This window comes from Strix aluco, chromosome 1 (assembly GCF_031877795.1).
Source record: "Strix aluco isolate bStrAlu1 chromosome 1, bStrAlu1.hap1, whole genome shotgun sequence".
Classification (NCBI taxonomy): domain Eukaryota; kingdom Metazoa; phylum Chordata; class Aves; order Strigiformes; family Strigidae; genus Strix; species Strix aluco.
Genome location: NC_133931.1, coordinates 84076520 through 84103415, shown reverse-complemented (window position 1 = coordinate 84103415; position 26896 = coordinate 84076520). Strand labels below are relative to the sequence as shown.

Sequence of the window (26896 nt, the reverse complement as noted above, 5' to 3'; positions counted from 1 at the left end):
TTGTGCTAGTGGGTATTGTACTAAGTTATAACAAACCACTTATGCTGGTGTAAAAAGTGCTAAAGCATTGAAATACTGCAGCCTGAACAACAGGCCCCAAGCTGAAGCTGCTAACTTAGCATGTAGTTATTAATAAAATATGTAAACTCGCTAGTGAAAGACAAAACATAATCAGTAGTGAGGAGAGAATGTATTCAACTTTCCTTTCGCAGCCTTCTTCAAGGCTGAGAACCCAAGTATTTGGCCTTGTTAGAAACTCCCTTGGTTCCCCCCCGCCCTGAGCCCTGGCCAAGCTTTGGGTGGAATCCAACAGGAGAATGAAACCAGAAATTTTCCGCTCAAAACAAAGGTGCCAGCTATTCTGGCTTGTCGATCTCTGGTATATAAGGCTGGACCCGCTCACAGCGACTTTGGATGCCTCACCTACGGGTGGACGCACCGCGTAGGATTTCCCACTTGCCGGGACAGGCTCTCCAAATCCTCGCTGTAACCGGGGTTCCCCAGCGTCTGCGGATCTGGATGATGATGATGATATATGCAAGTGGTGATGTATTTCTCTTAATCACTATTCTCTCTCTCTCGTGTAGTAACGATTTGATGCATTACCCTGTATTTTCCTGTTTGTTGCTTTAAGTGCACTGTTCTGCTTCTTCTTACTGCATGTTCTCTGTATTACACTGTTACATTATTTGATTATCACCAGTAAAATACGCCTACTCTTTTCACTCTGGTGTCTGAGTTTAATTGCTATCCTTAATCAACAAAACAGTCCCTTATCCTTATCTCTGAGGAGATCTCAGAACATGGACATGTATCTGATGCCTTTGATAGATTTTTCCACAATTCTTTAAATATGCAGTGATGGTGTATTGTACAGGGATTTTGACAGCATAACTCCATATAAACCTACTTTTTTTGCAAATTACTTTCTTAGTAGTGCCCTCAAAAATAATGTTATTTCCTAGAGTAAATGTGTTAAGTCTGGTTCTTGATGCTATAGCATTGTTTGTATCCATTTTTCAACATACTGGCTTGTGAAGCAACAGCACTTAATGAGCATCACCAGAACAATGGTTCTGCCTTCCTTAGTGTCCTGCTTCTACCTGTATATCTCCATTTGACACTTCAACAGAAAATGAAAATCCTCTCCCCTTTCACCTACTAAGTTAAGGTTTTGTGGATAAAAACATTTCTATTTCGTCCTTTTCAGAAAAGAATTTGGAGCTCTGAAGTGTGAGATTTGATTGTTAATCCTCAGTCAGAACCTCAGGAAGAACTTCAGCGTTTACTTCTCTGTAAGGGAGGAATACAAAGGTGCTGCTTATTCTGTCTCACTCCCTCTATATTTTCACCTGCTCTCGATCTCTTTCTTTCCAGATACTGACTGTGAATAGTTTATAGATTTTAGGGACCTATGGAAACCAATGTTATCATCAGACTAAATCATTCACTTCTAGCTGGCTCTCAGCTGTACTGGAACTCCCCTTCTCCTGCTATGAATCTTAAGATGAAGGAATAGAGGAGAAAAGTAGGAGATTACTATCCCCACTGTGAGTTCTGGTGATGTTCTCCCTCTGAACTGCATCTGAATATTAAAACAGATGCTTTAGGGAGTTCCATAAGCCCTTCCTCCTTTAATTCCTCATTTGGAGTCTATTTGTAGCTTCAAGAAGTCAAATACATTTTATTTCAATTCCAACCAAAATATTACTTTAGCTGGATGAGCTAAATAACATCCTGAAGCTTTTTCCCTGTCCTATAGAAACAAAGGTAACTTCACCCTTAGGAAATAATTGGAAAACACATTCCAGTCCTTTCTGAGAACCTTCAGAGAAGTCACTGGACTTACCAGACAGTGTCTGAATGAAGGACACGTGTCATATGATATCATACAGTTTATTATGGGTACCTACACACCAAATTCGGAATCTTGTGAAGAAGGAATGGGATCCACACCAAGTTCCAACATCTTTAGCTCTCATCCAGTTATGATAGTCACAAGGACCACATGTGTTGCTGACAGAGTTGGTAGAGCATCTGCTGCTTCTTCTTCTGCCAGGTTTGGACACAGAAAGGCTGTGACACATCCTGACAGATCTGTGGAGAAGAGGTGATGGCACTGCAGTACAACCAGACAATCAGGTCTTAGCCTCAGTAAGAGTCACAACCTCCCTTCCTTCAAACATCTCACTTCAGTAAGGATCATGCTGTTCTTTCAACCCATTTTTTGAACCGTGTCCTTCGGTTGTGAGGTGCTTTATCTAGATTCACAGTTTTTATTATATACCCTACTGCTTCTCTATTCTCCTCTGAGAATTAAGTTGTCCCCCACTGTCTCCTCAGCATTCAAAAAGACATTAGAAAAAGGCCAGAACTAAAGTGTTTGTGAAAACTGCTGAATGTGGTTTTCTTGTAAAGCTGAGTGCCGCTTCCATAGGCAGCACTGTCCTATGCTTCTGCTAGTAAAGATTTACATTGTAAATGGTATCCATGCAGTTGAGATTTTATACTCAGTAAAAGATGTTGAAAGTCTTATTACTAGAGCTCTTCTGTGCACCTACTGGTAAGCATCCTAAATATTTAGCTATGGATTTTAACAATACACTGTGTTAGTGTAATGGTGCAGGTCTACCATAGTCCCCTCTGCATTTCTTAGTGTATCATGTATGGGACAGTAGAGCAACAGAACCAAATAATGGTGGTGATTCTTCATCTGTAAATTCTTTCTATACAAACTTAATGCGGATACCTCAGTGGTGTGTCATTGTCAAGATCACACAGAATACAGTGTGTAACAACTGAGGATGTTACTATAAAATTTTTGCCCACCCCAACATGTTTGTAACAGCAGCTAAGACCTTGGAAGAAATTAGAGCAAGAGATAAGTGTGTGTGCCATGTCCCATGAGAGAGAACAGGCTGAAATAGACACAGGCTGAGAATTAGAAACAAATGCTGTCAGACTCCTTTTATTTTATTCCCCTGCTGAAAATTCCATTGTTTCCCTCTTTTCATCTCTTTTTCCTTACACAGAAAAGTTAAGAGATAAAAAAGGATTTTTCACGTGGATTTTTCATCTGGTACTCTACCTAATATGGCTAACACTTAATTTCGTAATTTAATTGAAAACCAGACTTCGTTATTTCTAGGGCTCGTGAAATGTGCCATTAGTTTTCTTAACAAAATCCACATGTCAAAATTTATATTACTTCAGTTACATCACCTATATATTTTAAGTTTTATGACTTACACAATTCCCTCAGACTTTTAAAAATATCCTAACAATGCAATAGGAATTTCTTGTAGTACTGATAGGGAAGGTGAAACTACCAGACCTAATGGAGTAAGCAGCTTCAACTAAGTCTTATCTGTATTTATCAACCAATAAGATTTTTCTGGTACTTAATACTGAATCTTGGAAAAAATGTTCCCGCTGGAAACTTAAAAAATTGCATTTTGAATCTATCTTTGTTTTTTAAATACTGAATTTTCATAGCTCTTTTTAAAACTTTCCAAGTCTTATCACAGTTGGTATACTGACCTTCTTGAAGTTAAGAATTAATTTATTTACTTTGTTGAATTGGGAACATTTATATATTCAAGGTTTGGGAAGGTTTTGATATGATGGTAAAGAAAATAAAAATTTATTTAATTTCACAGAAACCATAATATATTACACATTCTCCATTATTTACCTACATCTACTACTCTATGAATTTGAAATCTTTTGGAAATCAGGGAAATGTTTCCTTCTAAAAGACTGCATGAGATATAAAGTAAGACTGAATTTGTGAGATTAGGAAGATATCTCTAGTAAGACTGAGTGTTTAGGTAAAATGCTAGTAATAATGCTAGTGAAATACATTAACACATCATGCAGCACTTCTTATGATTTCCCATTCCATTTGGTGATCAAACTAGTAACTAAAGCAGTGTAATTTAGAGTATATTCAAGGAACAGAATCACAGGATAGTCTAGGTTGGAAAGGACCTTGAAGATCATCTAGGCCAACCATTAACATAACATTGGCAGTTCCCAACTGCACCATGTCCCTAAGCACTATGTCGACTCGACCGAAACACCTCCAGGGATGGGGACGCCACCACCTCCCTGGGCAGCCCATTCCAACGCCTAACAACCCATTCTGTGAAGAAATACTTCCTAATATCTAGTCTAAACCTTCCCTGGTGCAACTTGAGGCGATTACCTATTGTTCTATCACTTATTACTTGGTTAAAGAGGCTCATCCCCAGCTCTCTGCAACCTCCTTTCAGGTAGCTGTAGAGGGCGATGAGGTCTCCCCTCAGCCTCCTCTTCTCCAGACTAAACAACCCCAGTTCCCTCAGCCGTTCCTCGTACAACATGTGCTCCAGACCCTTCACCAGCTTCGTTGCTCTTCTCTAGACACGCTCGAGTAATTCAATGTCCTTTTTGTAGTGAGGGGCCCAAAACTGAACACAGTAATTGAGGTGCGGCCTCACCAGTGCCGAGTACAGGGGTAAGATCACTTCCCTGTCCCTGCTGGCCACGCTATTGCTGATACAAGCCATGATGCCATTGGCCTTCTTGGCCACCTGGGCACACTGCTGGCTCATGTTCAGCCGGCTGTCAATCAACACCCCCAGGTCCCTCTCTGACTGGCAGCTCTCCAGCCACTCCTCCCCAAGCCTGTAGCGCTGCTGGGGGTTGTTGTGGCCCAAGTGCAGCACCCGACATTTGGCCTTATTGAAACTCCTACAGTTGGCCTTAGCCCATCGCTCCAGCCTGTCCAGATCTCTCTGCAGAGCCTCCCTACCCTCGAGCAGATCAACACTCCCACCCAACTTGGTGTCATCTGCAAACTTACTGAGGGTGCACTCGATCCCCTCGTCTAGATCATCAGTAAAGATGTTAAACAGGAGTGGCCCCAAAACCGAGCCCTGCGGGACACCACTCGTGACTGGCTGCCAACTGGATTTAACTCCGTTCACCACCACTCTTTGGGCCCGGCCATGCAGCGAAGCGTGTGCCCATCCAAGCCACGATCAACCAGTTTTGCCAGGAGAATGCTGTGGGAAACGGTGTCAAAGGCCTTACTGAAGTCAAGGTAAACAACATTCACAGCCTTTCCCTCATCCAATAAGCAGGTCACCCTGTCGTCGAAGGAGATCAGGTTTGTCAAGCAGGACCTGCCTTTCATAAACCCATGCTGACTGGGCCTGATCATCTGGTTGTCCCACATGTGTTGTATGATGGTACTCAGGATGAGCTGCTCCATCAGCTTCCTGGGCACCGATGTCAAGCTGACAGGCCTGTAATTTCCCGGATCGTCCTTCCGACCCCTCTGATGTATGGGCATCACATTGGCCAGTTTCCAATCTGTCGGGACCTCCCCGGTCAGCCAGGACTGCTGGTAAATGATGGAAAGCAGCTTGGCGAGCACCCCAGCCAGCTCCTTCAGCACCCTCAGGTGTATCCCGTCTGGTCCCATAGACTTGTGTGTGTCTATGTGATGCAGTAGGTCACTGACTGTCTCCTCCTGGAATGCAGGGGAGTCATTCTCCCAATCTCTGTTCTCTGGCTGAGGAGGCTGGATTCCCTCAGTACAACTGGTCTTGTTATTAAAGACTGAGTCAAAGAAGGCATTAAACACCTCAGCCTTTTCCTTGTCACTTGTTACCATGTTTCCTCCTGTGTCTAGTAGGGGATGGAGGCTCTCCCTGGTCTTTCTTATGCCACTCACATACTTATAGATACATTTCTTGATGTCCTTGATTGCTGAAGCCAGATTTATTTCCAGCTGGGCTTTAGACCTCCTGATTTCCACCCTGCATAGCCTCACAGCCTGTTTGTAATCATTGTGAGTGGCTAGCCCCTTCTTCCAAAGGCCATAAACTCTCCTTTTCTCCCTGAGTTTCAGCCAAAGCTCCCTGTTCAGCCAGGGTGGTCTTCTCTGTCGCCAGCTTTTCTTACAGCACCTGGGGACCACCTGCTCCTGAGCCATTAAGACTTCCTTCTTGAAGAGTGCCCAGCCTTCCTGGACCCCTATAATACCCTTCAGGATTGTCTCCCAAGGGATCCTTTCTAGCAGATTACTAAACAAGACAAAGTCAGCCCTTCTGAAGTCCAGGATGTCAGTTCTGCTTCCCCTCTCCTGGCCTCCCTAAGAATAGAGCACTCTATTATTTCATGATCGCTGTGCCCTAGTCAGCCTCCAACTGCCACATCATCCACCAGTCCTTCTTTGTTCACAAAGAGGAGATCCAGCAGGGCACCTTCTCTGGTCAGTTCATGGAACAGAGAGACTTAGATTAGAATTTAACTTTAATGGTAGAAATTTTATGTTCTACATATACAATCAGATAAAGCAAGCTCATAAAGACAAATATGTGCTTTGGTTGGAGTGCTGTTGACTGTGACTGAGTTTCTCCATACTTTGTGGTTGCCAATTTCAAATATCTCATGTCTGCGATGAACAAAACAGTCTAGATGACTAAGCCACATAGTGAAATGACTATTGCTCTTAATATTTAATGGTTAAGCAATATCCTATGATATTGGGTTGTAAGAAATACCAAGTTTTTTGCTGTCTTGAAAAAGAGTAGTTTCCAGAACAAGAAAAAAGTGGTCCTGAGTATGCCTTCTTTTCCTAGAATATTGGCCAGCCTCATGACACTTGCCAACTTAAATGTCAGTAAGCCAGAAACAGCTAACCTGAGAAATTCAAGCTGTTTTAAAGCAAGCAGCCTCATGTCATTGGAGACAATAGAGGGAGAATGTATCTTCAGGGAGAAGAAAATGCAACTGCTATCTCCCTTTCTGTGCTAGACACTGATCAAACAGTGACCTGGTTTATCTTTTGGGTGGATATTTTGAGTGTAAGTAATTTCTCATTAACTTTATCCAGTCACCCTTGGAAAAGTATTTCAGTTCTATAGAGCATTTTGTTATCAAAATAGGGTCCTCATTATCCCTTTCAGACAATTATTTTGAACATTTAAGTATAGATGAATAGTAGAATTGATGGCCTTAAGTTGAGAATCCTGGAGTCTGCACCAATACAGGCTTTCCTAAGACATTTTTAGGAGCTCAGTGCATCTAAAATAATTTCAGCATAGAGTATGTATGTTGTGTTCAGAATTTTCATGATGGTAAGAACTCTAGGAACTGCTTGATACAGATGTAAATTTTTGTTTATTGAAAAACATCCTCTGTGTTCTCTTATAATGTGATCACTGTGGTCATCGACACTTTTCTATGTCCTCCATACCCACAAAGTGATTTATTGTTTTCAGTCCTCTCAGGAATGAAGGATCTGGAAGATAACATAGGTTTGTCTGACAACTTAAGACACCAGACCATCTTAAAACAAAATGTTCTCAGTGACATAGGACATAATGATTTACTTGAAGAAAAGTTTGTGTTAAGTATTACTGAGTTATTTACTTTTGACTTATGATTTTTATCTTAATATTTTAATACTTATTTTGTGCAGGTCATTAAGATCTAATATTGGAAGACTAAATTTCAGTTCTAGTATGAATAAGTGTTCTCCAAACTCATTACATTTGTAATTTTTTCCATGAAAAGTAATTTTTGTTTACATATGTAAAAAATAAATATTCCTTATACTTCCTTCTATAACATATACCAAAGGGAAAATCTAAACTGGAATTCTATATATTTTGAGTGTGAAGCTTCTAATGATCCTCCTCAGATCAAATTGGACAGAGAAAAGAGCACAATTGTTTCATGCATTTTCTTCATACTTGGAAGAGACCTTATTGTGCTCTACAACTACCTGAAAGGACATTGTAGCAAGGTGGGTGTCGGTCTCTTCTCCCAAGTAGCAAGGGATAGGATAAGAGGAAATGGCCTCAAGTTGTGCCAGGGGAGGTTTCTTCATGGAAAGGATTGTCAAGCATTGAAACAGGCTGCCCAGGGAAGTGGTTAAGTCACCATCCCTGGAGGTATTTAAAAGATGTGTAGGTGTGCCTCTTAGGGACATGGTGGACTTGGCAGTGTTAGATTTATGGTTGGACTCAATGATCTTAAAGGTCATTTCCAACCTAAATGATTCTATGATTGAAAGGTTTGACACACATAAAATTCCTTTGATACTAAATGATACTACTTTGTTAGCCCAGTCATTGTCATGCAGGTATCCTGATACCAGTCCTTAGAGAGGCCACCTTTCTAAAAGGTTTTTTCTGTCAATTTTAATTTTGGAACAATTACCTTTTTTATATCTCTGACAGAAACTTGATTAGTGGCCTTGAGATGACAAAGCTACATGTATGTTCTGATCCAGAAGAAAAAAGGATTTTTCCTTTTTATCTCTTCAGTGACATTCATTAGTGTATGCAGCTTTTTGTGTCCTTTGTATAAATTTAATGGATTGCTGCAAAGGAAATCCTCTACTTTGTTATAATCCACTTCTCAGCACTATTTGTGAAGGAAAGACCTAACACAGTACAGATTTTAAATGAAGGTCAGCATTAGCTGATAGATATAAAGCAGAGAACAAAAAGATGAAGAAGAAAAGATAAAGTATACAAAAGGGTAAGATTTGTTAGGAAGTTAAGCCACTGAGCAGCAGCAAAAAATAAGAATTTTTAACTTTTAAGAAAAGAAAATGAAGAATGTGGTCTCAGTGAGTTCTAAGGCAAGTGTTTATTTCATTAGTGTTGTATTAATAATTATGTGCTCTTCCTCTAGTCCTCGTAAATCTAGCTAATATAATATATATACTGTAATAAGAAAAGTACTGCACGAAAGTAAAGGAGTGGTGTGGATTTCCACGCCCACGTGAAAGACATATCAGAGACACATGGAAATTTTTCCTTCTCATGCTTAAAATCAGTGTAAAAGATTTATCTGAAATAAGAATGTAAGAAAAAATTGTCTGTATTAAGCATTCTCCTGTGCTTTTAACTTCAATGGATGGAAATCTTTTGTAACAGTGCCTGTTATTGCTGCTGATATTCCTGGCCTGTTTTTGTTGACCTGGATTTTCTTGGAGTTCTTTCTCCACCTCAATAAATACCTTAATTTCCTTAATTTAGAAGCTAATAGACCTGACAAATGACTAATAGTGTTACTTCTTGTCTGTATGGGTACTGTATGTATGGGCATAGAAGAGAACATCTGCTTCTTAGATGGAATATAGCCTCATCATAGAAGTACAGCCTCTATATTAAATAATGATGTTACACCATTACAAATAAGAGTTGTATGGAAAGTCAAAGCATGATATTACAGCTGTAACCAGTAACATTGTAGGCATACAGCCAGTTACTTCTCACAACTTCACTTATAATGCTTGGCTATATTTGTTCATATTGCTCATACACATTCTTATACACCAGGCACTGGAGACTATTCTATCAATGATCCTCCCTAACACATGGATGCATGGCTTTACATGGTGTTTCTTCCTTTAAGAAGAATGGATAAAGGTCTTGATTTGCTACCTCTCTGTAGCCAGCAAGACAGGTGGGAGAAATATACTTGTTCTAGAGTATCACCAGGTCCTTGTGATAAATGAGCAGGCTCATTTATTGTGAGTAAGGTCCGCATTTTAGTCCTTGGCCAGCAAGGAATTGGATCAGGGCTATTACCACAGGCCAGTGCTGCTGCCCACTTCTTACCTTGGTGCAGGTGCTCTGAATGTGGGTGTCATTCTTGGATTTATAGACTAGGATCTTCTCTATTTTGATGCAAATTCTGCTTCTTTAGGTAAATAAGTAAAATATTTCTCTAGCTAGATGTTGTGTCTTTAAGTATAATTATAACGTGTGTAACAGGAAAATTTCTGGTGACATTATGTTGTCATACATGTGTAAGAGAAAGAAATGAGGGGCTGACACCTTAAGTCTGTTATCACTCCAAGTAGTTGATTGCTGTTAAGTCTTGTCTCAGTCAAGAACTATAGTAACGTACATACAATTAGAAAGTGGTGTTGTTTGTATTAGCTCTCATTTTAATATACAGATTAACATAAAAAGATCAGCAAAAGATCATTTTCTGACTAAAACATGCCAAACAAGTGCCAAAGAGAGAACAAGTGTTTTAAACTTCATTGAAGCAAATAATTGGTTGCTAGCTATTAAATTGCAGGAGATGACTTCTAATGTAACAAAAAGACTTCACGTAGCTATTGAAAGGAAATTACTTCAAACTAGTTAGGTGGGTGATCAGACTGCCCTTTAGGGACAGAAAGAATAAAATGAGTTAAAGTTTGGAAGAATAAACTCATGATGTGGAAGGAGAAACTAACTGTTAAATCTGTCATTCCACAGACAAGAGGAGGCTTTAAATATATTAAATTATTGTAAGTAGATTAGGTATAGTTTTCATTCATTTATACCTATGTCTGTCCAAACATTTAGAACTGGATTGCCTATTTTGGATGCTATTAATAAAATTTTGCATTTGTATATTTATCTTAACTTTTGTTAAGTGAAAGTAACTGAGAACACCAATGTCCTCCTCATCCATGAGTGCTGACTCTATATTGGAATACTCCATGAAATTCTCCAAAAGCTTCTCTGCACATTTCTAAACTTCCAAAAGGTAGCAGAAGAGCTCTCAATTTTATCTGCATCAGCTGGGGGCAGAGGCAGCACCAAGAGGATTGGGCAAAGTAGAAACGTCTTTCAGTGACTGCTGATGACATGAAATGCTCTCCGGCATACATTAGAGTACATGTTTGAAACACGTGTGTCACTTGTTCAGTGTCACAAATTGTACAGAAAGAACAAAGGCAACCATAAAGGACCAGTGTCTGTATTTTTAAAAGGTTTTTAAAATTAGATTATATTTCATATATAATAAAAACAGAGGATGATGCAGTAGCTGGTATAAAATAAATGAAAAAGGGGAACAGAAGAAAAAGCTACAGAGAGAAACAAAGTCATAAGAATGTATATGGAGACGACTGTATAAGAATTTTAATATCAGCAATGCCCAAACCAACTAATCAGCCAGACATACCATCAGAACTGTGGCTACTACCCTGTTATCTAGTATTTGCACATTTTGAGATGAAAATTAGAAAATATATGCTCTGTCACTAGCATAAGTCTGACAGTATGATATATCAAAACTGAAGACATGATAGAAAGCTTCAAGAGAGAAGACTGGGCTGTACAATGTGCTGCTTAGCAATCAGAAAGAACCACTTGGCTAAAATGAAAAAAGATTAAAAAATTCCTATTTTCTAGCAAAGATAATGGTTTTTCTTGTTTCCATTAGGGATAGGAAGTCAATTTTCTGGACTGGAAATTGAAATGCAAACCTTATGGACCTCTAGAACTTTAAGGGAAAAGTCATTTTCCTTCTTTTTAATACTTTTTTTTTCCCCACTTCTTTTGTACAGTTCATGTGATTTAAATCTATCACATAGAGAATATAGAATAGTAGCTATGTTTTATTAAGAAAATAAACCATGGCAGAAAAGTACTGGTTGCACAGAATAATCAGCTGATTTTTATGGATGTTTTATATAGTTAACTTCCACAAGTGAAGACAGATATGTTGAAGTTTGTCTCCATTTTCACCTCTTTAGCACACAACAGTGAATGCTAATATTTAAGAAACTATAGGCTAACACCACAGGGTGCAAAATAAAGATCATTTATCCACCCAGGTTTTCTTCTACCACTTGGACTTTCACATAATTAAGTTTCAGAAAACTCTGCATGATTTCAATCTCAAGGTACATTTATCTTGTAATCATACACCTTTGGGAAAAAAAAAAAGGTTTTCATTTTCTCTATTTTTTGTACTGTTGTATTTTAAATCCTAGTTTTTCCTTCTCAATAATAGTAATGAAACTTGGATACTAATCACATGTTATGAAGTGCTGAGTCCTAAGTCCTTTGAACTAGAATGTAATAATATTCTATGATTTGCTAGACCATATTTGTAATCAGGGATTAAATAATGAATCAGACCTTGGTGAACTTCTAAATATTTGGTATTCCACAGATAAGTAGCTAGTGTATTATTCAATTATTCCAACCACAGAGGTCTGCAAATCTAGGCTGACAAGTTCACAATGAGTTCATTGCTAAAGGTGCAACATCCAAGAGCAGTGCATGTTTTATCTAACCAGCTTCTGAACACTTACAATAAATTGCTTTCAGATTGTAAATTTGTGTATCTGGTAACTGAACCTGCCTGTACTGAAGTGGCCCTGGCCCGAGGAAAATATTTCAAAGGACAAGTCAATCTTGGCCTTACCACTGAATACTTTTGAGTCTTTGACATGCTCCAGGGTCTTTCAGGTTGAGGTGCCCTGGACCATCATGACAACTTTTCCAAAGTAGACCTTCACCATATTTTCCTTCTTGCAGCAATGCCTGCCTGCCACTCAACGCAAACCTGTGGATGTCACATGCAGTACTGTGTACAGGACACTGTGTGACTCACACTGTTATCTTCCAGAATGATGCAGCAAAAGGCAGGGAGAAAAGAGGCAATTTTGACTGGGGAAGAACTTCAAAAATGCTTTCAATAATGAGATATGAGACCTCTTTGCTCTAGGACATATCAGTCCCCATAGGTTGGAGCTGGTATCACTAGTATCCAGAGACTTGACCCAAAAGCAGAACAGGCTACCTCTCCCTTATATTGTAAAACTTCAGGTATATGCCATGGTCTCCATCCATCATCTCTGACATTTGATGATGTTTGTTTGTATGCTAGTAAAAAAAATGAGTTCATGCAGTCTGGGGAATGCTTTTTTTGGACAGAGAATACTAGTTCTGTCTGGGTTTTCTGCTTGTTTGTATATACGTTGATTGTGCTTGTACGTATTCCTGTTCAAAAATGACATAGCTGGGTGAGAGGACCTCTATGCTTGATAGATGGGGTGGTGGTGTGTGAGGAAATCATGCAGAGCAAGAGTTGTGAGCAGTGAGTGATAAAGCATAACATTACATCAGGCATATACATATGTGCAAACTGACCATCTAGGTGTAACTGGTTGCTGTTGTTCCAGGCTGTCAAGTGGTTGGCTGCTGGGAAGAGTTGGATCTACTAAAAAATCTGGTACTGGCTGGCAATGTAATTAAAAATTTAGAAGCTACATTAGAAATGGAAAATGTAAATGACGTTTGCCAGCTCATTCAAGTGTTTACAGTGGCAAGGCAGTAGATGGTTCACATTGCAGGTTTCCCTAATAATAGAAGCTGAAGACAGGATTCCCACTAACAAGGAAAGAGCTCTGTCTTGGCAAGTATCAGCTGACAGCAGGAGATACAGAGTCTTGCCTATGCACTCACTGCATGCCAAAACATGGTTCTGCAATCTTGAGAGCTTAAGAGCAGGTTAACACAAATACTATGGCATAAACAGATACTGTGGATACCCATCTGCTGAGATTTTTTTCTCCATCTTTCAACTGCAGGGTTCTTAGATTGCTCTTCAGGGTCTTGGAAATAAAGAGATTGTACCTGAGCAGAAAACTTGACAAGTGCACCCCAGAGGAGGCTGTCAAAAAGTAATATAGCTGCAGACCCAAGATTAATTAATTTATTTTCTGTGGCATCTCCTTCCATTTTCAGCTGAGAGTCATGAGCTTGACGTTCAGAACAGGCAAAGACAGAGCTGCAACGGTAATGCTTCACCACTGCCCATGTGAAAAGTTGTGCTCCTCTAGATCTACACATCCTGATCCTGACTTGCTGATTCAGGTTCCTGGCTTGACTAGAAGCTGCCTCATTGTGATGGATGTGTCTGGTAATCTCTTGGTTGAACCTGACTATTATGAGCAGACTGGTTCTGTTCACCCTGCTCAGATACCATGAGACAGCCTTGTGTTGAAGCTCAGCTCTCAGTTCCCTTTTTCTTGCTAAGAAGGCTGCCCTTGCTGCTCCCTACAGGGGGAAAAAAAGCCTCCAAGAAGAGAGGACTCTAGAGCTATTGAACAAAAGCAGGAGTTAAAAAACTCACCTTTTTCTTCATCAAGTGTTTCCTGTGAAACACTTGGTCAAACAGTCATGTTAATAAAAAAAAAAAAAAAGAACTGAAAAAAAGAAGTGTCACATTAATTTATTCTTATCTTAAGAAGGAGGTGATCTGGGGTAGAATCAAACTCTTTGGCAAATATGGTCAAGGTTATCTCTGTCCCAAATCATGTTTTTCTTAAGATAATATACATGATGTATACATATGCATGCACACATACAAACACATATATGCTTGGTTTTAATTATTAGGTCGATGTAACACCTCAAGGAAGGCCTTTATCATTATTCTTCTGACTGCTTTTTTTCTACTGGTTGAAATATTAGTGTGAATCTGTGCAATCATCACTTGGCTGCAGATCAATCTGTGAGGAATTGATGCTATGCCTACCATATTCCTATTTAAATTGTGCCTACCTTCCCTAAAATAATGGCTCTACAGTGAACAGTCATTGTGTGAAATGTGAGCAGAAGTGAAGACCTTTATGGCAAGTAAACATTACTGCAAAGACATTCATTCAGTCCTGAGACCTCAGGAAGTCTCTGTCTCTGCTGTAACTATTTTCTTTCACAATCCGCTTACCTATGCTTGGATCAATAGTACTCCCTGAGGACAATGTAGGGAACTGACTAATTTAGTTAATGCCAGTCTTACTTTGTCAGCAGATTTCTCATTGACTTGGGGAATGTATGTAACAATAGTCTCTGTGCTATTTCAATTATATTTGATACACTCCAGTGGTATTTCCAAAACAAAAGGCTTAAGAAGGGCTATTTTGTCAAAAGTGTCACTGAAGGTGGACATATGCTGTCAGACAAATATCATGCAGCTGTTTTCATAATCATTAATGATTATTGGGTATATATTATGATTATAATCATCAATGTAGCATTCACACATCAGAAACATCAGCAATACTGTTACCAGTAAACTATGCCGTATATCTCTAAAAGTGTCAATAAATAATCTTTTGTTTTATGCTAAAAACAGAGAAAGCATAGAAACTATTCCAGGTTCTATCAAAAATAAAATATTTTTTAACATAAATAAAAGAGAACTCCAATCAATACCAAAGTCACATCACCTTCATGCGAATAATAAGCATTAAAATGTATATTTTAATTACTAAATCTGAAGTATCTGTGTAAATGTATAATTAATAACAAGGCATATTTGCTCAAAAATTAAACACTGAGAGTCCATTTAAAGAGAATACCAACTTATCTTCTTCACCAGTGATGTCATGGTCTGAATAGAAAACAAGAAAATAAACAGAAACTTGATTTTATGTCTTGTAGCAGCTTTAGCATTCTTCATTTTCTTTAATTTAGAAGTTTTTTGAGCAAATAGATTGAGAAGGTTTATCTTTTTGGACTAAAATGGCACATCCTAAATTTCATTGATTCAGCGGTAGGAATTTCTGCTACTAAACAGCTGTTTTCTGTAGACCAGTCTTCCTACCTTTTGGAGATGTCGTCATCTCTATAAATCCACAGTATTTTTTATACAGATAAGCTAGATGACTTGCTCAGTGCAGTCCAAGAGGTGTGCAGAAAAGTCTTGCAACCTGTGGCACTTTAATCACTATATAATTGTGTTTTCACTCTGTTAGGGTTGGTGTTTTTTTTTTTAATCTTCAATTTTTTTATTTAATATATCAATTCAGGACCATTTGAATCACTAAAATCCTGTATTGCATCTGGGGTTCCTAATCTTTCTAGCCCTTGTGAAATGTAGCCAATGAATAGTCCTTATAATCAATGTATGGTTAAAACACAACTTGTGAGGATTCTTCCTCCCAGTGTTGCATGGGCTCAGCTCCAGATACTATTTGACCTCATCTGTTTTAAGACTTATGGCAACAAGAAAAGGCATGATAACATTATGGAATGTTAAAGCAGGTTCTTTTCTTCTCTCTGCCTCTATGGTACAGTCAGTGTTACTTTTTGCAAATGGTTAAAGCAATATAAAATATTTTAATGTAAATAATTCAGTATACTATATAGAACAGCTATAAACTGGACAGTGTTTGACTGTGATCTATCTGCTATTGCCTTAAACTTTATAGCAAGTTGTCTGTGCAGCACCAAGTTATGCATACAAATAAGCATATAAAAATAATTGAGTGAAACAAGTCAGTTCTATCATCAACGGAGACAGAAATAAGAGAGTTTCAGATGTGATGTCCTATCTTAATCCTGAGCTACAACTAAACTGTTACAATGATAGGAACATAAAAGAGCAGAAATTCAGATAGACTCCACTTAATCAAGGCACATATTAGTATGAAAGCCATATAACTGAGAGATCTTTCAGGGAACATATTTAAACTTAATAATACTGAAAATCAATAATGACAGTTTAATGTGGGACATGTTACTGCTTGGTAAGTTGTCTAGGGGCATAATAGTGAATGTTATGTCTTTTGGCGATGTCATGTTTGTTCTCACCTGCTTGCTAATTTATTAACTCTGAAACCTCCCTTTGAAAGCACATACTATGGGTAGGGTTTGTATTACAGCTGCTGAGTCTGCAACTGAAAAACCAGATGTTATCAATATGTGTGGCCAGACATAAACTCAACTATATTAAAGTGTTAAAAAAGGTGAACCAAATCACAGGTTAAAGCAACACTTGTTTGGTGTTTCCTAAGTATTATTAATATGCAAACTTTAAAATGGCTTAAAATATTGTTTCTGAAAGTGTGGGGTATGTTTTCCATTTGTCAACACTGGTAGAATTTGCCAGGGCATTGGTAAATGTACACATAACTGACATGCATTATTAATAAGAGAAATATTTTTGGCACCAAGCAGGCTTTAGTTCCATGCCAGCTGCTGAATGTTTCATCCCACTTTCATCTCACAGCTGCCTTTCTTGCTGTCAAGAGGCAAAGAACAAGCCATGTCTCTGTTCAAGTGCATACCCTTGCCTACTCTGCTAGTATGTTTAATGTCCTGAGGCTGTCCAGATGATCAGACTTGCAGCTATCCACATTTGAGACTGTGAGCACAGCCGCAGGTACAGTCTATATATACCTTCCAGGTCATGCAGGACATTGTATGCAGAAGCATTTACAATGAGTTCACTTACTCTAAAAATGCACTCCTATATTATGACCAGTAGTACACATACTGTTCATATGTATCTCTGCAGACGGATCACAGATATCAAGTAGGAGACTCCAGACACCATTTTATCAGTGTATAAACTCCTCACCATTAAAGTCTCCACAGGTTCTCAGCAAGTCATATTACCCATTAATACTGGTAAAAGGATATTGGAGTTGAAGAATGTAGAAGGGAGTTACACAGCTCTTTAATTCAGAAATTTATAGAGAATGAAAATATTTCAGAGTGGATGTTCTTTTGTGCTATGCTATATGCAATAACTGTCATGAATGTGCAATGTTTGTAAGGTGCTCATTAAAACTGGTTAATTCTGATTCACTCTCAACTTGCTCAGCAGCACAGGCTATTAAAAAGGGCAAAGCAGTGGTGAATAAGGTTCTCTGCTGTATAGTTTTGCTGGTTGACTGAAGCCTTGGATGTTAGATTATTTAAATCTGATACTGTCATATTTCAAAGTATGATTATTTTTCTTTAATGAATATTAAATGTGTATTTAATAATTTATTGTTATAATTCCTGCCTTTTATCAGTTCACAAGTATCAAGTCACGGTAGTGTCTGTCATTCTCAAGCTGGCTATAGGTAGCTGCAAAAAAGGAAAAAAAGAATTGAATGGCTAAACAGTGAATATATGTATGCAATATAAAATTATCTATCTTATTTGAGTAAATACTTCTCCTTATTCACCTCTTTGTTGGGTTGAGTTTTATGACCCTACTATATTTAGAGTTTCTCAATAAAAAGAAGACATAAGAGAAAGACAAGGTAAGAAAATTAATGAACTTAAAAAATGCCAGAGGCTGAAAGATAGCCCAGTTTTCATACAGCTAGGTAATTAACATGTCAACTATAGTCATTGTGATGTGGAATTTGAAGTATTCTTAAAAGGTTAAAAGTATATATTTGTCTTCAGTACTTACTATAGCGATCTGATGCTGCCATTAATATAGATGCTCTTACAGAAAACTATGCTGGAAACAGACATTTTTGCAAGTCAGGTGTCTACTTTTGTGGCAATTTGCACAGCCAATATGTTTTTATAAAAATTTCACAAGTCAAACAATTTATCTCACATATATTTAAAGGCTGGTACATGGGTCTTAAACAGAGAAGGCAAGTCATCATGTCTCACTTTATCCATCTGTAAATTATGGATAGAGGTATTTATCTCTTTAGTAAAATACTTACAGATCTACTAAAGAAAAGGTCCATATATATCTAAGTATATGTGTATATGTATTTCTTATAAAGGAGTTCAAGTGAGTTTTTTTCTGAGATGCCATAAAACTACTTGTTCTCACAGTGAAAAAATATTTCAAGAGTATTCAGTAAAAATGACCAGTTTTGAACTTTTTATTTCCATTTTAAACTAGGCTATTTCTATCTGACAATTCTTTTTTACGTTCTCTACAGTTGCAGACTGTATTGTGTTCTCTGAAATTCTTAATGTGACTTTAATGTGACTGGGTTCAAAGAGATTAATTTTATGATAATGTTAACGTTAGTAAAATATTCAGAAAATATTAAGTAATTTTTGAAACTTAATGTCTTTTCCAAAATGTGATGATGACTGTTCTCTGAAAATGCAATGCCTGCCATGCATCAAGAAATGTCATGCTTTGTTAGCTTGCTAGTGTCAGGAGTGCACTGAGACTCAGATGTTGCAACGTGTGCTTAATATTTGGTATGCATACAGTTCTGCTGAAAGAAGTGTCTTCTGTTGACATGTGAAAAGCACAGAGCTGTGTGACTACAGGGTATATGTAGAGAAAGGATATGGGACCACACTGTCACATCAAATACATTAGGCTTGTTTTAACATGGAATACACTTTCTGTAGTCATACACACTTGTGAAAAGGGTGACTAAAACACCATCATTGTCTTTTGGCAGTATTTTACAATACACTAGCCCAAGTGTAAGTGACACACAGAGACGTAAACCTATGGAGACTAGAACATCTAAATTTAATATTTTTTCTGGTCTGTAAAGAACTACCAGTAAAAAAAGCTACCTGGAGTGCAACAGAACCAGTTTTATACATCCTATAAAACATGTGAACAACACTGCATTATTTCTGAATGTGCTGGCATCTTATCCTTTAACTATCTAGAACTTTTTCATCTTTGCAAACTTGCACAATATTTATGATAGCAAAATTTGTTTGGATTTTGTCTTGAGACAGGATGATTATTTATGTGACTGATCTTTCAAGAAATGGAGTAGATCTAAACACACTTAATTACATGCTAAACTTGAATTACTAGCAATATTCTACCAATGTCATTATTACAATTACAATGTTAGTCTAACATTCAGTCATTTTAAGGGCTAAACTCAAGTTCTGGCCATATTGTCAGCATTTAACAACAACAGTAAATATCTGCAAGGAACTGAAAGTATTAATGCCTCAAATATTCATTGACGCAGGAAACCTCAAGGGCAAACTGTGGCCTTTGTGATTAGTCTAAGGAATGCCATCCAAGGAAGCATAGAGTGTATTGAAGGATGCATCCCCCACTCCCTTACAGCTGCATTGTCAAATTCTTGGATAAGTCTCAAAGGGGAGAAATTGTAACCCTGTAGCCCACACAAATGTTTCTCATCAATTGCAAGGACCGCTGATCACTGACTCCATTGTGTAAGCCCGATACTTTGTGGCTCTACTCTGTAAGCCTGAACCCATGTAGACCTTGCTAAACTGATAAGAGGCAAGCACAACCATGGACTCAGCTGGACAAGGGAGTTGGCATACCCCATTCTCCCTCAACGCATGTGCAGAATATATGCGCTAAATATACATTTACTCAGATGATACATTGTTTAGAGAAACAGTCTACTCCTATACATCTAATGAAAGATTTGAATGCATGAAATGAATTACACTTTCTCATAAGTAAAAATGTGATCAATATTAGATGACTTTAGAGTCCTCTAACTCAAGAAAGCTAATACAGAAATGTAGAAGGGTAAAAAAAATGACACAAAGGTGGGAGGGTAAGGTATATGACTAAATGAGATCTGCATGTATTAACAAAAAAACCCAAATCAGGACTTTGTTATATACCTTGAATGTGAAGACAGGATTACAGCTTGATGATGTGAAAGAAAGGGTGCTATCAATGCTTGTAGTGATTGTAGCCCTGGTGTTGCATCAAGCTGTACTATATGAAACTTGCTGCCACCTAATTTTCTGGGTAACACAAAGGTTCTGACAGGAGCAAGGCTGATAGCTCCATTTATTCTCCAATACTTTTCTTCCTGTGGATAAACTCAGCTCTCAGTGCAGTTTTCTGCTTGAAATTGCAGGAGTAGGTGTTAATTGTATTTTTCATGAAATGGACTGCATAATTCCACAAAGTACACAACTGTAACTCAGATTATATTCCGAGGTCAGGCATTATCCATAGCAATATATGTATATACATATTAGATATGAGCTCCTAATAAAGTGATTCTGATAGATCAACATCATGGTATAGTCATCTGCTGTCGCACGTGTAGCAACTACCTATCTATTTGACCAAGAAGTAATAAAACACAGTACTGAGTTTTTATTACGTTTTGATCATTATGCCCTCATTTAATATTTGTTACAATTTACTGCTGGTTAAACATGTAAAACTGTTTTCCTATTGGGTAATCCCATTTAACCTTCTTTATTTGGGGAGTTTTTGGCTGTCCACTTTTTCTTTTTCATTGAACTTCTGATTATCAATTTGTTTTCTTTCTAAATATAAGCCTCTCTCCTGATTTCTTATCAGGTATTTCTTAAATTAGCTGGCATTTTATGTTCCCTGATATATTTTTTTTTTTTTTTTCTTTTTCCTCAGCTATCCTTTAAATCTCAACTGGATGAAATTGAGGGGCAAGACACTTTATTTGAAAGGTCTGTAAATGTAATCCTCTCTGTTTTAACTAAATGAGGAAAAAATCTGGAACAGAATTTAAATGCTTTCAGGTTGTGCTTGGTGTGTAGTACCTAGCTTTAGATGTAAGGAGGTGCAAGCTTTCATGCTGTGTAGACTGGTAATACCAAGTAGATTAATCAGCCATTGGATCAGGTAGCAAATTTTATGCTTTTATGATTTTTAATATTAATCAGTGGAGAAGATGAAGCATGTTTTTTAATCTTCCAACAAGAACACATATAGTGTTGATCGTACTTTATCACAAATTATTCATGTACTAAGAATTTACAGAAAACACCAAGAACTTTTTATTGACATGAAGTGTGGCACTTGGGAAACGTGTTCGAGTAAACATGAATGGCATCTTCACCATTCTGATATACTGTAACTTCTTCCATATTTTAGCATGGTGACTCATTCAGTGGTACGCTTAAATGTAATTCTTACAAGTTGTCTCCTTTCCTACCTCCTAGTGAAGCAAGGACTTGAGATCAGTCACAAATACATGAACTTCCAAGCTGTCACCAACAAAATAAAAATGATTTTCACTGAGATCTGTGAATGACCTCTTTCCTTATGTCTCTCTTTCTGGAGAAGAGCATTGATTCCTGACAATAACTGGAGACACAAATTGCTTACTTTATCAGCATATGGATAGAATTTCAAAAGCAGCAGCAGGAAATTTTTACACAGGCTGCATAAATTTGGCCTATCACCTGTATAAGAACCTGTAATCCTCACACTACCACTTCTCTGTTTTCTGTTTCTCTTCTGTGTGTTCTTAAACCAGCTTAGGAAACAATCAATACTGTTAAAGTACTTTTAAAGAACTGTCAAAGAACTGTCAAAGATTCTCTCCTTGCTATTTTTTTTTCTTTACTTTCTAATATCTTCGTCTCCTCCCTCCAAAACTTGTGTCTATTTTTTCCTTTATTATTTCTTGGCACCTTTGTGACTTTAGCTGTCCTTCTTTCCTCTCCCAGGTTAACTCAGCAGACGGTAAGTTTTGCCCTAAGCAGGAAGAATATATTTACATATACCTCACAAAAGTAGAATAACGTTGCTTGAACAACCTTTCCCAACATACTCTTTTCTGTCATCAGACTAGAGCAAGACAGGAGATGTCAGGGAGAATACTATGGATGGATTCCTTATGTGAGGAGCCTGGGAGCTAAAGATGTCAAGCAATTGGATATATAGCTCCTGTAGGAGTTAGTCTACTGAAGGTATGGGCAGCATGTTTGATGGGTGGACAGATCTGGGAGATTTGCTCCAAAGAGAGCCAGAGTGCCTCTACAAGGTTGCCCTTCATCAGTAAAGTTTTCCTGAGCATTTGGGATCAGTGATGGTCCCCTTGCTTCTTTCACAGGTGATTGTAACCCTGACTCCAATCTTCCATCTCCATGCAGGCAGGTGTGCTCACTGGAAAAATCTATAATTTAAAATTCATGTAGTGAATTCATGTAGCAATATCCCCTGTTGTCCTGCTTTCAGCTAAGACAGAGCTATTTTTTTCTTCTTAGTAGCTAGAATAGTGCTGTGTTTTGGTTCAGTATAGGATGTGCACAGGTACACAAGAAGCTGGGAGGAAGCATAACCAGAGCAACAGACCTAAACTGGCCAATGGAATATTCCATATCATACAATGTCATGCCCAGTATATAGATAAGGCTTGACCAGGAAACTCTGGCTCTCTTTTTTGGGATTGTGATTTCAGGATTTTCTCTTTTCTGGGATCTCTAGCTGGGAACAGGCTGGGCATCAGTTGCTGGGTGGTGAGCAGTCACATTGTGCATTACTCATCCATATTTTCTTTTATTATTATCATCATTATTAAGTTTATTTCAATTATTAAATTGTTTTTATCTCAAACTACAAATCTCCTACATTTACTCCTCCAGTTCTCTCCCCCATTCTCTGGGGTGGGGGAGGTTGAGTGAGAAGCTACTGTGGTGTTTGGTTGCTGGATTGGTTTAAACCATGACACCTGTGAATCATTTCTAAGGAGTGGAATTGACCTGCTAACCTTCAAGTCTTTCATAGATTGGATGACATGAACTCATCCATAATAAACAAGTCAGTTTCTTCAGTTTGGAACTGGTCCTTTTTGCTTCTACTCAAAATATCTGCACCTTTCTAGATATAGAGATATATAGAATATGAGTAGATATCACATACACAAACTAAAATATAATAATAAAAATGCAAATTCTTAAGCACCTGAATGAGCACCCAAATCCTGAAATTCAGGAATTAATATTGTTCCTACATCTACAGTTTAACTTCATCCATCCCACCCTCCCTCTCAGTGAGATGATAAGGAGAAGTATTTTACTCTGGAGACAAATGTGGATCTGTGTAATGAAAGGACATTTTCAGAAGATGAGCTCGTGTAGTAAGTGAGAAATAGCTTATTTCAAGATAAGTTTGTTAAGGTATCTTGCCCTAAGAAACTAGATAGTTTTCCTTCCACTGTCATAGGATTCCTTTGCATTGCTGAGCAACCCACTTAAAATATTTTTCATTACAGGAGAAGGTTCCTCGTTTTTAAATGCCTGACTTGATTTTCATAAAAATGCCTAGAACTCCCAACTGAATTCAGTAGGGGTATGCTTAGAATGTGTAAAGTGCTATAAAAAGGAAGAGTACTTTCGGAGATCATGTGCAAAGTGTCTCAGAGGTCTGCAGGAACAAGTAGATGTTTTTAGCTTAAATTTTTTCCCACCTGTAGCAATGAGATAATAAATACCTTCATCTCACAGGGATGTTGTGAAAATTCTTAATAAATGTGAAGCGCTTACATACCGTGTAATGACGAGTGATACAAAACCCTGGAAGTAAATAAATAACTCTGAGTTCATGGAGGGATTGAAAAGTGTGCAGTAACTACAGTACAGAACAACACACTGCACAAGTCCAAAACAAAATATTGATCAGCTGTTCGCTAACTAAACATCATCCTGCCAGTGCAGAGAATTAAACACAGGGGAACAGAATATTACAATCATACAAATAAATCTGAATCAAAATGCATGTGTACTAAGCATCTGAATTAAGATTACATAGGAGATTAAATCTTGCATTTCTTAACTTGAGTGCTTAATGTTATAGTATTAACAATATGTGTTCAATTTCCTAGGCTTTTTCTAAAAGCTCACACTAAGAAACCAGTCTTCATTTTGTAATATTGCATTGATATGTACCAGGTTATTAACAGTGCTATAACTTTTCGCTAAGGTACCTGATAACAGAAGTGGTTAGCTTTCATGGAGACCAGAACAAGAGCAGGAACAAAAGCAATGCTTTGCTGGTAGGTTTCACAGGGTTTGATCAGAAGAAGGGCAGGATTTGGAGCAGGTCATTTTCTGGCCAGAACTATGCTCTGCTGGACACAAATGCTTCTTCCCTATCTCTTCAAGTACAATCCCATTTTGTCCTAAGGGCTGAGCAAGGGCAGTAGGTGGTCACAGGTAGCGGGAAAATGCTCTTCTCTTCCCTGGTGGGGTGCAGTGTCACCATGCTCCAACCAGCCAAGGAAGTCTGGGGCCGAAGCCAGGGCCCAGGGTCTGGGTCCCAGGGACAGCCATGGGCCAGATCAGGAAAACCTTAACAAAGTCCTACCCAGCTAATCCTTATCTCACTCCTGTAGTTGTTTAGGAATAGCCAGTATTGGATATTTAGAAAGCGTACAGCAAAAAGGGCTTATTAAAGTGATCCTTCTTATTTTCTGTATTTCTGGCAGTCAGCTCTTCAGGGATTTCCTGAGCTAGAGAAAGTATGTTTTACAGATATTGCTAAAGTCTCCATGAAACACTCATATCTTTTCTTGCCTTTCAAACCCATACCCACATGTAAACCTCTTATTTCTCTGCTTCTTTCCTCTCTAATATTGTGTTTGTTCTGCTTTAGCCTCCAAAGTTTTCCTTAGCAATACGGAAAAGATAGATGCCTACTCTCAGATCAGCATCCTGGAACCACTGTAAACTATAGCATCAACTCACAATGATATTAAAAAAAATATAAATCCGAGGTTCTGAGTTGAAGTAGGCCCAAGACTGAGAGGAAAATTTAAGTTTCTAGCTTCAAGAGTCCTTTTTTATGTTTACTGAGGTTGTGATTTTTAACTTGAACAGATGTCAATAAACTTTTCCTAAACAAATTTTCTAAAAAATTACTAACTCAGACAAAACAAAATAATTTCTTCTGATTTCCTTTAGTATTGTTCTCTGAAATGACTGAATATTTTCACTAAAATTTTGCAAAAAAATCAACTTCTTAAACATGTGGCCCCAAAAAATTAAAATTTGCTAGGCTTCTTACATAATGTTTTTCAGCCTTTCTGACATGGTTACAAGGAGCAACAAATCTTCAGGTGAAAAATCCACTCTGAGGAAGCATAGTCCTTAGGATAAGTCCCTGCTGAGTGTTCCAGCATGCTTTGGACATTTTCATCACATGAATCCTAATACATATCCATGTCTTCTCTATGGCAAGATGTCTCTTACCTGGCCCAAAATGCAAGTCAAATGCATGAAGTTCTTCTAACTTTCTAGGTCCATTTACAATACAAGGTAAATTAAATGTAAAATGGGATGTTCTGGGATGCTCATCACAAAAAAATACATGTCACTCAGGTTTAATTAAAAAAATAAACCATTAATTAATGACAAGAAACTTACGAGAGTATATCCTGTATTATAATGAATGCATATTCTTCTACAGAAGACACTTGGATTTCTAAGAAAGCAATGAGAAGAAGAGAGAATGGTCCTGAAAGATTTACTTCAGCTGAGATGTTATCTGACATAAATCAGTGCCTCTTAGGAATGCTAGGGTTAGCAGATGTACAAACATTCAGAGAAAGGCCATCTTACAAAGGTGAAAGGAAAAGCTACCACCTGCATAATATTGTCTCTGAAGATTTCTGTAGTAATTTAGTAGTCCAAATAATGAAGAGTGATACAGAGCAGGAATGACTAAATCAAAGTTCTTCTGACTTTGAAAAGAAATTATGGTTTAAAGTTCGAGTTGTAGAATTGGATATGGTCTGAACCTTACAAGTCAAATTATTATCTTCTTATTGAAAACTCTAAGGGCAATGCATTATTGAAACAAACCAATGATTTCTATGACCTAATTAAAAATAATAAATATTAAACAAATGGAACTGACAGGCATTTTACTTCCAAGTTTATAAAAAGAACTGAACAAGTAGCAAAAATAATGTAACAATACAAAGCACTGCTGTTGAACTAATCTCACATTAAAAACCTGTCAGGAACATGATAAGTGGCCCAGATTTGCATAAACGATTCTCACACAGAGATACATTTTGTACATATTATTTTAACTAGGAGTCTCAACATTTTGCTGTTTTTTAGAACTTCTGTGTTTTTAACGGCACTTTATTTTTTCTACCACTTCTTTAACCTTATGCTTTCTCTGTTTCCCCAGGAGTCTTCTTTGGTGCTGTCCTGGTTTAACCAGGATAGGGTTAAGTTTCCCCAGCAGTGGGGGGGAGTTCTAGCCGTGTTATTCAGATACCACGCGGACGTCACATCCTGGCACGGGAGCGTGGGGCTCATGGTTTTGTACATCTGCTCCTCTCACTGCTGTATTGGTAGATATTTTGCTCTGTTCATTGCTATCACTATTACTGTTATTGTTATTGTTGTTGTTTGTTGTGTTGCTATTGCACTGTTGTATTAAACCTTTCCTTATTTCAGTCTTGGGGCTTTGTATTTCACTCCCTTTGTGGGGGAGGGGCAGCGGCCGCGTGGTCTCAGACCCTGGCAGGGGCTAAACCATTACAGGTGCTTCACTCCAAAATAAAATAAAATAAAATAAGGTGTTATTTTCATGTTCCCAGCTGCTTGAATTAATATTTGCATGATACAATGTT

The 26896-nt window shown here is 37.8% G+C and overlaps 1 long non-coding RNA gene across 3 annotated transcripts in view; it reads left to right on the top strand.

The window, feature by feature from the left end:
• The window catches only part of LOC141933424 (uncharacterized), a 36352-nt gene extending 9753 nt beyond the window's left edge, over positions 1-26599 (top strand). Inside the window, exons 3-6 of one of the 3 annotated variants that reach the window (XR_012626087.1) lie at positions 20917-20972; positions 22098-22220; positions 23272-23389; positions 26449-26599. This is a non-coding gene — a long non-coding RNA (uncharacterized LOC141933424). Of the gene's footprint in view, positions 1-20916; positions 20973-22097; positions 22221-23271; positions 23390-24231; positions 24305-25328; positions 25656-26448 lie in introns of those variants that run through there. The other 2 variants (XR_012626085.1, XR_012626088.1) reach the window with 2 other exon arrangements.
• Positions 26600-26896: the final 297 nt, after the last annotated feature.